Source organism: Leucoraja erinacea, chromosome 16 (assembly GCF_028641065.1).
Source record: "Leucoraja erinacea ecotype New England chromosome 16, Leri_hhj_1, whole genome shotgun sequence".
Classification (NCBI taxonomy): domain Eukaryota; kingdom Metazoa; phylum Chordata; class Chondrichthyes; order Rajiformes; family Rajidae; genus Leucoraja; species Leucoraja erinaceus.
The window spans coordinates 23324639-23338779 of record NC_073392.1 but is presented as its reverse complement, the minus strand read 5'-3'; the positions used below and the strand labels follow the sequence as shown (position 1 = coordinate 23338779).

The window sequence follows — 14141 nt, the reverse complement described above, 5'->3', positions numbered from 1 at the left end:
ATAGAAAATAGGTGCAGGAGTAGGCCATTCAGCCTTCCGAGCCTGCACCGCCATTCAATATGATCATGCCTTCTCTCCATACCCCCTGATCCCTTTAGCCAAAAATAGCCCTTGCTTTCCCTCTCTCTCCATCCCCCTCCCCCTTCCCAGTTCTCCCATCAGTCTTACTGTCTCCCACTACATTTTATCTCTGTCCCGCCCACTCCCCTGATCCGAAACGTCACCCATTCCTTCTCTCCAGAGATGCTGCCAGCCCCGCTGAGTTACTCCAACATTTTGTGTCAACCTTCGATTTAAACCAGCATCTGCAGGTCCTTCCTACACACGATGCCAAGTTAAACTAATCTCTTCTAACTGCAAGGTGATCTATATTCCCCTCATATCTACGTGCCTATTTAAAAGCATCTTAATTGTCACAATCAAATCTGTCTCCACCACCACCCTGGCAGTGCATTCTGGGCACCCATTACTCTCTATGTACAATACTTGCCCGGCACATCTCCTTTAAACTTTCCCCCTCAAACTTTCCCCCTCAGACTTCCCCCTCACGATATTTCCAACTAGGGACATGTGTATACAATGCACTTTCTTAGATTTAGCAAACATAGGTGCAGAAGTGTGACTTTTGGTGTCTGAGCTAGACTTGTGCTCCAAACAGTATAATAATTGTATGATGTTTCACCAGACATTTAAATGCAGATTGCCATGCAGTATATTTTATTTAGATTCAGTGACCATGACAATGAAGGCTTCCAACAGCTGACTGTTCCTTCTGACATTCACATAAGGTACTTCAAGCATTGTGGGCTGCTGTGCCAAGACTGCACATTGAACAATGAAGAAAAACACACAGGGGCAGTTTTCTGTCATTTGGCACTAGTCCTGCAGCAGGAAGCACAAAGGTTCCAGGAAATATGGCTCTCAATTTCACAGGAAAACAAAGATGTCGAGAGTCAATGAAGAGGATACAAGATGTTCAAAGCACCAGGGGACAAAAATGTACGCTGCATCAAAACTAAGAAAGATGATAACATTATTCATTTTCTACTGAGCATTGCTTTAATGTTAGGTACGAGGCTACATACAAGGACTACACTCCCTTAAATGGGAGCTCAGGATTGCTTGTACTCTTGTTTCAGTCACTACATCAGTAAATAAAAATGTTTTGTGAGATTGAGTGCATCTGAATGGGGTGCTGAAATTAGATGCAGATTATGTGATCAAGAATACAGCCAGGTTTAGCAGGTGTTGCAGAATGTTCCAGGTCAGATTAAGTGAGCAGCCAGACTGTAGACTTTGGCAGTAGGAATTAACTGTGTTGCATAAATGATATGGTCAAATGCGGCAATTATTACTAATTTACACAGCTTCATTTGGTAGTCTTTGGGGACAATTGAGTAAGAAATGGCAGTTGTTGCAAACACATAGATTTAGTAGATGCCAGGAGACTTAGTCAGATTTGGAGGATATTGGTGACACGTACAGTCAGATGTGACTTGTTGAGAGACCCAAATAGTCAGATTTAGCCATTGCTTTGGAGACATACGATCAAATATGGCAGTTGCCGAGGATGTTTACAGTCAGATATAGCTGTTTTTTGGAACATGCAAGATATGACAGTTGTTAGAGAGACGTATAATGAGATTTGACTTGCCGAAGACCCAATGAATGTAATTTAGACTTTATTGGTGACCCTTGTAGCCAGTTTGATCACGTTGTAAACATGTAGGGTCTGATTTGCAAGCTGCTTGGAGATGCAAACCATCGGTTACGATATTTATTAAGATTATGCTGTCAGAATTTGCTGTCATTTGCTGAGGTTGTTCTTGTGCTGCACTGTTCTATGTTCTATGAAACAATCAGATTATGCATTGGCAGTTTTTGGAGACTCAGTACAATTTGTCAGTTGTTGTGGCACCACCTGGTTGGATTTAGAACTTGTTGGTGACCTATATAGATTGCCTACCAAATCTCTGACCTGAACTATTAACTCTGTGTCTCTTCCACATATGCAGTCTGACTTGCTGAGTATTTCCAGCATTTTTCATTTAAATTTTTATTTACAATGTCTGTTGTTTTTGAATCTTAAAGGGCTTGTCCCACTTGGGCGTCATTTGTGTGTAACTTACGCGACATAATTTACGCGTCACGACGCACGCATGGTGCGCATTATGTGCGTACGGTGCATGGTGACGTAGGCAGGGTCGCTCGCGGCACCCCAGGATTTTGGGATGTACAAAATCTTCGCGCGCCAACCTACACAGCCCGATTAGCCAATTGTGGCCCTTACAGTCAAATCAATGAACTACTGGAGAGCTGACGTACATGGCTTGTTGGGACCCATGCAGTCAGCATTCACAGTGGCTGGGAGACAAACTGTCAGATAGAATCATAGAATCATACTGTACAGTAACAGGCCCCACGGCTCATCTGATCCATGTCAACTAAGCTGGATGTATTTGCCTGTATTTGACCCATATCCCTCCAAACCTTACCTGTCCAAATAGTTTTAACCATTATTATTGTAACTGCCTCAACCACTTCCTCTAGCAGGGCAATACATATATGTAACGCCTCCTGTGTGAAAATGTTGCCCCTCAGGTTCTGATTAAATCTTTCCCCTTTCATCTTACATCTATCTCTCTCGTTCATGATTCCTCAAGCCTAGAATAAATCCTGTGCGCATTCACCTGATTTAATCCCCTCACAATTTTTAAGACCACTATAAGATCACCTCTCAGTCTCTGTCACTCCAAGAAATAAATCCTAGCCTGCTCAACTTACCTTAGAACTCAGTCCCTCAAGACCTAGCAACATCCTTGTAAATCTTTCCTGCACTTTTTCCAGCTAAATGCTGTCTTTTTTACAGCAGGGTGACTCAAACTGAACAAAACATTCCAAGTGCAGGCTCACCAACCTCTTGCATTACTGCAATGAATGAATAAATGAAGTAAGTTTATTGGCCAAGTATGTTCACATACAAGGAATTTGCCTTGGTGCTCCACGCGCAAGTGACAACATGACATACAGTGACAATTAAGAGTTACACATAAGACATTAAACATTAATAATAAAACCTTATCGATTAAACATGTGAATTAAATAAAATACCAGAGCAAAAGGAGGCTACAGATTTTTGGTTATTGAGTAGAGCTATTACTCGTGGAAAAAAAGCTGTTTTTATGTCTGGCTGTGGCAGCTTTGACAAGTCCGGTGTCGCCTTCCAGAGGGAAGTGATTCAACGAGTTGGTGGCCAGGGTGAGAGGGGTCAGAGATGATCTTACCCCCTCGCTTCCTGGGCCTTGCAGTGTACAGTTCGTCAATGGAGGGAAGGATTTGCAGCCAACAACCTTCTGAAGGGTTTCGGCCCGAAACGTTGCCTATTTCCTTTGCTCCATAGATGCTGCCTCACCTGCTGAGTTTCTCCAGCACTTTTGTCAACCTTCTCAGCTGATCGGATGATTCGCTGCAGCCTCCGGGTATAACATCCCAACTTCTATCATCATATTACCTTACTGATGAAGGCCAGTGTGAAGAAGCTGTTTTCACCACATGAGTTAGAGTGATAGTGGACTCCACTGTCATGTGTGACTTCCTTCAGATCACATTGATAGACATTGAGAACAAAAGCTAATTTGATTTGGTATGTGGATAGCCGGTGGCCATTCAGTGGAGTTTCACATTTTCTGGCTCCCTTGGCATTTCTTGGACTACATTGCATAAAAATGCAAGTGAAGATGGAAACACTCTATTATATGCTTAAGTTTCCTGCTTAAGTTTACTCAAGATTTAGATCACTAGTTAACAAACAAAGGGGATGATGGTTAATACTTCCAAATGCAATATAAAATCATATTTGCCCAAACAGTGATCTAAAATAAAGAGCAGGAAGTTATTATGTGTGGATAGCTTGACAACCACTGTGATTGAGTTCAATTGATTGCAGCATGTTATACTGCAGAATGGGCATTCCAGATGCAGGCAGAATTTATTAGAGAGAAGTATGAGTTGATGCACTTTGGCCGAGGGAATTGGGAGAGCAATTATAGACTCAGAGGCACAGTTGTAAAGAGTGTGCAGCAAAAATTGACATACGCACAGATATTTGAAGGAGGAAGGAGATATTGAAAGAGCAGTTAGCAAGGCGTAAGGGATAATGGGTTTTGCTAATTAGGGTAGTGATGACAAGAAGCAGGGAGGTTTACACTGGACTTTAACCGAGCTCCATGGTCAGTTCTGGTCAGCTTGAGGTGCCTGAGGTACGTTTTTCTCTTCTAAGATTTGGTTTGGCAATTGGAGGTTGTTCTTGGAACAAAGAAGCTTGTGAGGGGATCTGAGGGTGGTGGACAGAATTATGACAGGTTCAGTTAAGATGGACGGAGAAAAGATGTTTTAATTATCGAGTGAAGGCACTCAGAATAAAGTTTTGTGCAAGAATAAAGGGAGAAATTGACAAGAGATGGCCTGGAAATCACTCCCAATGAGGAATTGGGGAGGGTGGGGGGTGTGGAAACTGGAACAGTCAATGATTATAAGAGCAAAGTGGATGGGAGAAAATAAACTTGCAGGGCTTTGGGGAGAGAGTATTGGTAGACACATAATGCTGGAGACTGAAAAAAGGTCTCGACCTGAAGCATCACCCATTCCTTCTCTCCAGAGATGCTGCCTGGCCCGCTGAGTTACTCCAGCATTTTGTGTCTACCTTTGATTTAAACCAGCATTTACTGTTCTTTCCTATGAGTATTGGTGTAGGACTGACTGCATTGTTCTATGGAGAGCCAGCATGGACATGACGAGCCAAAATGGCCTCTTCCTGTGCTGTGGTGACTACATGGGTGTTTTTTCGAGCCAAGCTTCCATTACATCAAAGCCTATATTACATTCATCAGAGACCATCTGATAAATGAAAACAAAATAGATTGCAGAAATAATGCACTGTATTGTAGTCCATTTTGTGCACCTAACACAATTTACATACAATTACTTACTAACAGATTGTAATCTAACATCAAAGACTGAAACCGGGTTACAATTTTAAGGTGGTTCTATTTAACAACCATACGGTTTCTAGCATAATGTTTCTAGCACCTCTTTGATATTTCTATCACTGACGCCACTTCTTTTTTCACAGCTGAGCAAAAATATTTTCAGTAATGAGATTCCTTCATCAACTTAATGCAGTGCTTTATCTGCTAAATGTTTCATTAGATAATTAATGAATATATTAACATCACTGCACTTTTTATGTAACACAGGCACATCTTTAGTGCTATTCTTAGCTCCCTCTTGCAGAGTTCCAACTACACGCTAGAATGACACTGCTTAATTGGGGGTTTCTAAGTGATTATTCACAGAGACAATGGCCCCCTGTGGGCCAAAGCAGGATGAATTGAGTAAAGCAACATGCTACTAAAGTTGATGTTAATAATTTTCAAATATATTGAGACAGCAACTCTTGCTTCAGATATTCCCCACAGTAAGCATTGACTGGGCTGCAAACATTATGGAGATCATTAACAAATTTCATGTAGAATATGGAATGTGAGCCTTCGTGTTTGCGGTAATTCAAAACGGCACCATGCGCGTTGTGAGGCAATGCTCGTATTTGATTACACTGCCATGTCCTACATGAAATTATAACCAATGTCCAACTCAAAGGCCAACGCAACGATCCAGCATGTTGTATAGGCAAAACACTCTGAATTGTCAGTGCTACATTTTCACACCTATGTCAAGACAAATATTGAAGCATTTGAGAGTAATTAAATAAGAAATTCAGTGCTGGATCAGGGTGACAGGCATACTCTGACGAAGGAGATTGATCGAGGAAGATTAATTTGAAATACCCACTGTGATTAATGTTCATGGTGTGAGATGTTTTCTCTGAGTAAAGGACCCAAGTAACAATATCATTGTGAGGAATAGATGGAGAGCAATGAATTGAGGCACTGTAAGTAAAGGATCCAGATACAACATACAAATTAGTTGCCGGAGAAAGTCACTCAGGTCTTCATTTCCTGTTGTCACAAAATATTCAAAAAAACCTTTCCTCAGAAGCTAGCTTTGTGGGAATCTTGAGATATTAAGGTGTTGCCACAAGAAGGTGGCATCTATCCTCAAGGATCGCTACCATACAGGCCATGCCCTCTTCTTGGTGCCATCATCGGGCAGGAGGTACAGAAGCTTGAAGTCTCACAGCACCAGGTTCAGGGACAGCTACTTCCCTACAACCACCATGACCTTGAACCAACCTACACAGCCCTAATCTTACCCCAGCAACAGAACACTGCAGCCCACCTCTTGCACCAGCATGGATTTGTTTTAAATTCTTATGTTCAATGCCCCGATCAATGAAGGCAAGTGTACCATACTCCTTCTTTACCACCTTATCTACTTGTGCTGCTACCTTCAGTGAGCTATGAACTTGAACTCCTGTATCCCTCTGCACGATAATGCCGTTAAGGATCCTGCCATTAACCGTATACACTCCCCTAACAATCTACCTCCTAAAGTTCAACCCCTCACACTTGCTTGGGTTAAACTTCACCTGCCATTTCTCTGCCCATTTCTGCAGCTGATCTATATGTCGCACCATCTTTTGATTACATTTCTCACTGTCTGTAACTCCTCCAATTTGTTGTAGTGAGCAAACTGACCCACCAACTCATCTACATTTATGGCTAGGTCATTTATATCTATCGCAAAAAGCAGAGGTCCCAACACAGATTCCTAATGAACTCCATCGGTCATAGACCTTCAGCCAGAATATCTATCTTCCACCATGACCCTGTTTTCTATGAATATGCCAGTTCTAAATCCATATGACCAAGTCTTCGTAAATCCTGTACATCTTAATCAGCCTGATTACCATGAGGGACCTTATCAAAAGCCTTACTAAGATCTATGTTTACAACATCCACAACCCTACCTTCATCAATCTCCTTCGTCACCTCCTCAAGGAACTCAATCAAGTTAGTAAGACATGACCTGTCGTGCACAAATTTGTGCTGGCTCTCCCTAATTAGCCCATTCTCTTCCAAATAAGAGTAAATCCTATCTTTAAAATTTCTCTCCAATAGTTTCCCTACCACTTCCAGTTCCCTGTATTCACTCTACTTCCTTTAAGAAACAAAGGAACACTTTCTTAAACAAAAGGGAACTTTCCAGTTCTACAATCTCTTCACTTGCGTACATCAATAACTGGGATAAGATCCCATCAGGCCCTGGGGAAATCTTAATGCTCTTCAAGAGCCTCAGCACCGCCTCCTTCTCAATCTCAAAATGCCCCAGCGTATTTGTATTGTCCACTCTGATCTCACTGTCCTTCAAGTCCTTCTCCACTTTAGACTGTAGATTTTGGAGATACACTGCAAAACAGCCCACCGAGTCGGCGCCTACAGGTCATGTTTACCCCGAACACTAGCACTATCCTGCACACACTAGGGACAATTTATAATTTTACCAAAGCCAATCTACAAACCCGTGCCACCTGCTAGTGTGGGACAAAACCAGAGCACCTGCGGTCAAAACTCATGCGGTCACAGTGAGAACGTACAAACTTCTTACAGACAGGACCAAACCCAGGTTCCCGGCGCTGAAAGGTAGCAGGTCTACCACTATGCCACTGTGCCATCCTATGTGATGCAGATGCAAAGTGCTCATTTAGTACCTCACGTACATCCTCTGACTACAAGGTGATTCCTACCATCTCTCAGCTCATCCTCTTATTTTTAATGTACATACAAAAAGCTTCAGAATTCTTAATCAAACTTGCAAATTACATTTTTTAGCAATTTTTTGACCTTCTGATCGCCCGCTTAGTTGTTCCTGTTTCCTCACATAGCGCATGGTCTAGACAACTAAAAGAAAACAAGTCATTTTCCATCTCGAAGGAACTGTATAAGTGGACATCACCCTGCATTACCCACGCTTTAGGCATTCACCGCAATGTAAATGCACCTTGAGGGCGAGGTCAGACTTTTAGAATCAGGGGAATATTTTACAAATCACCTCTCTCAGCATGTATCAGTTCTATGCTCCGGGAGTTGACTCCAATAATTTTTCATCCGTCCAAAATAAATGTGTAGACTGAGAGCTATGAGGACAATCAGAGATGTACTGCAATCCCAATGGCGCCACTGCAGTCCTGGCTTTGTGTATAATAAATGAGAGCTGCTATGCCGAGAGACAGGTTTGTGGCTGAGTTCAAACAGTGCAAAAGCTTGCACAAGGGAGCTCCAGAGAGTAAATCACTTGGACCTCTGTCAAATAGCAGCTGCAAGGCAGGCTAAATCTAGGACACAATTGGCTTCAGCCTTCTCAGTGGTGAGCATTCAGAGTGGTTAATGGGGGTGCATTGCAGGAGGCTCTGTGTGCTGAATGCGTTGAAGCTTCTTCGGCATATTTGCAATGGCTTTCACATAGGAAAACGGAGAGCATTCTCCAGAGGTCCTGACGTATGTGGAAATCATTTACGTTGTTTGCATCTGGAGTTGTCTCTTTTGCAGGCACTTGAATTAGATGGTGACCAGTGGGCTTTCATTCAATTGTGATACTGCTGAGGGTCAAGGGGGAAGTGGCTAAAATTCTTTATTCTTTAATGGCCATTGCTAAGTTCTCATGCAGTATAATGACAACTTGTCACTCATCATTTAAACTCTAATAAAAACAGATAGTGCTGGAAAAAACTTAGCGGATCAAGCAATATGTGTGGAAACAGAAAGATAACTTTTCGGGTCAGCAACTTTTCATCGAGCGGATGGTTCTGAACATTCTGATGAATGTTCTACAACCTGAAACATTAACTATTTCTCTTTCAATAGATGCTACCCGACCCACTGTTTCCAGCATTTTATGTCTTATTTCACATTTCTAGCACCTGCAGTTTCATTGCACCTCCAATTGTTAGCAATGTCTTTCCATGTAGAAGTATAACATAAGTAGTCATATGTCCTCTGACAATGGACTTGGAACCTCAGCTTAAATCTCGTGACAACACATGCCTTGTCAGTACACCAGAAAGAGTCTATTATTGCATTTGCCCTCTTCCTCCTTCTCCTCCTGTGCCCTCATTATCACACCATTGGAGAGTCTCTAGCAAAAACCCACCTGGGCTCTCCGGGGCACTTTGTTTGGATCATCACAAAGGTCTCATGAAGGTGACCAAGCATTTTGTCTTCAATCTGAAACATTAACCAATCTTTTCTTTCCACAAATGCTGCCTGACCTGGTGGTTGTTGCCAGTATTTTCTGTTTTTATGGCATGACTTGCATGGCTTAGTTTAGTTGAGTCTTGTTATTATTGTCACGTACCGAGGTACACTGAAAAGCTTTTTTGTGGCATACTATCCAGTCAGTGAAAAGACAATAAATTATGACAATCAAGCCGCCCACAATGTACGGACACAGGGTTAAAGGGAATAACATTTAGTGCAAGTCAAAGTCCAGCAAAGTCCAATTAAAGGTAGTCAGAGGGTCGTCAATGAGATGGATGGTAGGTCAGGACCGTTCTCTAGTTGATGAAAGGATGGTTCAGTTGTGATATTTTAGCCATAAATGAAACATGGCTGAGAGAAAAACAGGAGCTGCAGCTCAATATTCCAGGTGACCAATGCTTCAGTTGTCCTAACAATGTAGATAAGAGAGGAAGGGAGGATGTTGATCGAGGAGCACATATCTACAGTACCTAGAGAAGGTATTATTGAGCTATTGCCAAATGAGGCTATAACGGTAGAACTTAGAAAATGTAATGGAAAATAAAGAACTTTGATGGGACTGTACAATACACCCCCCAAAAGACAGCATGGATCTGAGGAGCAGATGTGTAGGGAGCTGCAGGAATAATATGATATTATTGACAAGAGATTTCTGTTTCCTTAATATTGACAGGGTACTGATAGTGCAAAGTGTCCAGGAACACTTCCTTAATTATAGTCCTACTAGAGAGAGTTTAACAATAGATCCCCTGTCTGGGGGTGACGTAGGGCAAGTGATTGCACTGTCAGTGGGGAAGCACTTTGGGATCAGTGATCATAATTCAATTAGTTTTAAAACAGTTATGGAGAAGGATAAAACTGGTGCACATGTTAAGCTTCTATCTTAATTGGGGCAAGGCTGATTTTGGAGGGATTAGGTGGAAACTTGCAGAGGATGATTGGAAGAGTCTGTTTTCAGGTAAGGGGATACCTGACAAGTGTGAGATTTTCAAAAGTGAGATACAGGGTAGCATGTTCCTGTTAAGGGTGAAGGACAAGTCTGGCAAATACAGGGATCCCAGGTTGATGAGCAATGCAGAGGATCTGGTCAGAAAAAAAGAAGCAGGCATACAGTATGTCACACTTAGATAGTCAGGATCAAGCAAATCCCTCGGTGAGCATAAGTGCAGGAGTACACTTACAAAGGCAATCAGCAGGGCTAAAAAAGGACATGGATCTGGCTGGCAAGGTAAAGGAAAATCTTAAGGTATATTAAGAGTAAAAGGGTGGCTAGGGTAAAAATGGGTTCCCATAAAGATCAGCATGGCTGTCTTTGTGTAGAGCTACACAAGATGGGGGAGATACTAAATAAAAAATGATCATCAGTTTTTACCGAGAAGTTAATCAAATCTAGGAAATTGAAGCAAATGAGTTGTGATGTTTTAGATCTTATCCAAAATCTGAAAAGATGTATTGGTGGTTTTAAAACGCATTAAGATAGATACATCCCCAGTGCTTGATCAATGGGAAGCTAGGGAGAAAATTGCAGAGGTCCCTGCATCACCTTTAGCCATAGGTGTGGTTCCGGAAGATTGTGTGGCTAATGTTGTACTGTTATTTAAGAACGGCAGCAAAGACATGGCAGAGATTTACATGCCGGTGAGTCCGATGTCAGTGGTGGGAAAATTGTTGGTGGGAATTCTGTGATGGAGGATCTACCAGCATGTGGATAGGCACGAGTAACTGGATTAGAGAAAATTAGCATGTCCTTGTGCGTTGGAAAATGTCTCACTAATCTGCAAATTGCAAGTTTTTTTGAAGAGGTCACATTCAGCATGGAAACAGGACCTACGGGCCACCTTGTCCATGCCAACCAAGAAGCCCCAACTAAGCTAGTGGTCTACATCCGTCTAAACCTTTCCTGTCCATGTACCAGTCCAGGAAAGTAGTTGAGGCCAGTTCATTGGCTATATTTAAGAGGGAGTTAGATGTGGCCCTTGTGGCTAAAGGGATCAGGGGGTATGGAGAGAAGGCAGGTAAGGATACTGAGTTGGATGATCAGCCATGATCATATTGAATGGCGGTGCAGGCTCGAAGGACCGAATTGCCTACTCCTGCACCTATTTTCTATGTTTCTATGTTTCTTTTAAATGCTGTTATAGTAACTAAATCACACATTTGTTCGGTTATGGTCGTCCAGCGATAGGAAGGATGTCATTAAACTGGAAAGAGCGCAGAGAAGATTTACGGGGATGTTGCCAGGACCCAAGGGCCTGAGCTATAGGGATAGGTTGGGTAGGCTAGGACTTCTAGGAGCACAGCAGGCTGCATGGTGACCTTATAGAGGTATATAAAATCACGAGGGGAATAGATAGGGTGAATGCACAGAGTATTTTACCCATGGTATGGGTATCAAAATCCAGGGGACAAAAGTTTAAGGTGACAGGGGCAAGATAAGAACCTGAGGGGCAACATTTTCACTCAGGGTGATCACAAACAAGATTGATGAGGACAGATGCGTGGATGTTGTCCTTGTTTGATATTGCTGGTGGATGCCGAGGGGTGCTGCCAGCTGGGTGTTGGATGTGATGTCCTGCTCGTACCATAGCCTGCTCCCTCTTCCCCGCAGCAGCGGTTTGCATAGCCCCATATATTCGGGGTTGCGGGCAGGTCTATATGCACCATCGTTCAGTCGAGTATCCCAAATATGGGAACATCTTAGGCGTCAGCACCAAAGGCGAGCAAAGGTGGTAACATCTTGACCTTCCGTAGAATTCGCTGCTTGTCTGTGAGTCTACGAGACCCAGCTGCCTGCGGATTTGCCTCTGGAAAGGCCTGCTCCTGCAGGGCTTTTGTTGGGAAGATGGTCGCGTGGAGGAGCCATGTAGTGGCACGACACCCAGTGGCTCTTCCTGATCCTGCTCCCCTGGCATACTGCTGTTCTCGTCCGCCTGCCCAGCGCTTAAGCCAGCCCAGCCCTGGCCTCCTTAGCCCTTAAAAAAGGAGCATAAAGGATGCGCTAAATGGGAGGAGGCAAAGCACTCCACTCCCTGTTGCATCAATCCCTCGACAAGGGAGATGGCTAGTGCAATGGCACTGGGGTAGGAGTGTTAGCTCCCTTGGCATTCAGCCAGTTTTACACCGGCGGCACAAGCGGCTCGGTGTCGAGTGAGCGGGAGCACACCGCTACCGGGGCTGCCTCCCAGATAAGGACCCTCGTGTGGAGTTGGGCAGAATCCTTCTCCTGGAGGTGAACTTCAACCTCCTTTGGCTTGGGGAGACAGACATATCTTATTTTGCCTTCTCCAACCTTTCCAGCTTGGAGGAAGATGAAACCTGTAAATTGGTAAATTTCCCCTTACCTGTAAGGAGAGGCTGCCTGCCGTTTTCCAGGCGGCGTTGTGGCGGTTCCCGGGCGGTGATTCTCCTGGTCAGGAGTCTGCAGGGCTGCTGGTCGGGTTTTTTAAAATTTTCCCGCCGGTCCGCGGCTGTACGGAACAGCTGTTCAGCGGACCGGCATTAGCGTAGCTCCTAGCAGCGGTCCGCAGCGTTAGCGGTCCGGGTGGCACCTTTTCCCCGTCACTGTCGGCCCCACGCTGGAGTCGAAACGGGGCCCGCTCACCATGCCTCACTTTGCTCCCCCTGGAGCAAAAATCACAAGGCCCGATTAAGGTAAGTACTTACCTCTCGTCCCTGGATGCGGGAGCTAACCCGACTCCCGCTGGCTGCCGCGTTCTGCACGCTGTGCGACAATGCCGCATGCGCACTGGAGCTGGGGTCTTCACGGAATCACTCACGTGACTCCGAAGTAACATGCGGGACAAGCAAGCCCCACCCACAAACCATGTGAAAACTTGTCAAACTGATCTGGCCACAACCCTGACTTAGCCTCACATTCAGAATCGTTCGAAATTAATAAAATCAATAAAGCAATTTAAAAACAGAACAATAAAATTAAAAAGCTTTTAAATAATCAATCCATTTATTTGAAAAGAAATTGAACATAATTCTAATTCTTATCCTTTCCCCTCTTAATTGACCCCCCTCCATTGAAAAGAATGGAAGTTCAGTAAATTTGTTCACTGGCACTCAGTGATCACAGCACAGATGGCAACATGCCCAATGAGTTCAGCATGTATGCACCAACACTGGAATCTCACAGTCCCAAGAACATATAGAAGAAATGACCACTGTTCAGCAACAAGCCGTCGGCATTTCCTGGCCCAGGACAAAATGTCCCAGAATCAAGTAAAACTGGCCCCACCAAATGTAACTACATCTAAACTGTGCATGAACTTTTCTCCCAAATCCAAAGTGTTTTGTGCAGTGTCTGATGGGGAAAATTGGTTCCAAGACTTTCACCTCAGTTAAAGCTTATGCAACAGATACTGCCCATTGCTAAAATCTGTTACTAGGCAAAACAACAGAAGGTCAGTGGGAGGGAGCCAAAACAAAATGAATGTGATGTGATGTTGCAGCACTTTATGGGAAGGAGCAATAATTCCACATGCCCGTAAAAGCAGCCATTGATGACCAAAGCATTTACTGAGAACATAAACTAAAAGAGAAAGCTTATAATAGGCAAAATGTTGCCAAAGGAAAGCCAAGTACTGGTGACTGGAGAGTTACAAAGTGAATGGAAGGTAGGCTGAAAGACAAGAGCTTCCAAGTACAAAAATACGGCATTTACGGAAAGAAACTTGTAAGAAATGAACCACTTACTAAGTGGCAGTGACCTTATTAAGTGGCAGAGTAGACTTAGTAGTCTACTTCTACATCTATTTTATATATTTTTGTCAATTAATATACTTTTTAAAATCATTACTAATAATAAGATTGTAGACAGGAGCGATGTCGGCCACTTAAAAATTAGACGTTGATATGGTAACTGAAAATAAAATTGAATAATTATTTTGTGTTAGTATTTGCACTGGAGTTGGAGGTGAG

At 43.3% G+C, this 14141-nt stretch overlaps 1 protein-coding gene across 3 annotated transcripts in view; it reads right to left on the bottom strand.

Moving 5' to 3' along the window:
- Positions 1–14141, bottom strand: part of cacna2d2a (calcium channel, voltage-dependent, alpha 2/delta subunit 2a) — a 362960-nt gene that overhangs the window by 161008 nt on the left and 187811 nt on the right. The window lies entirely within an intron of this gene.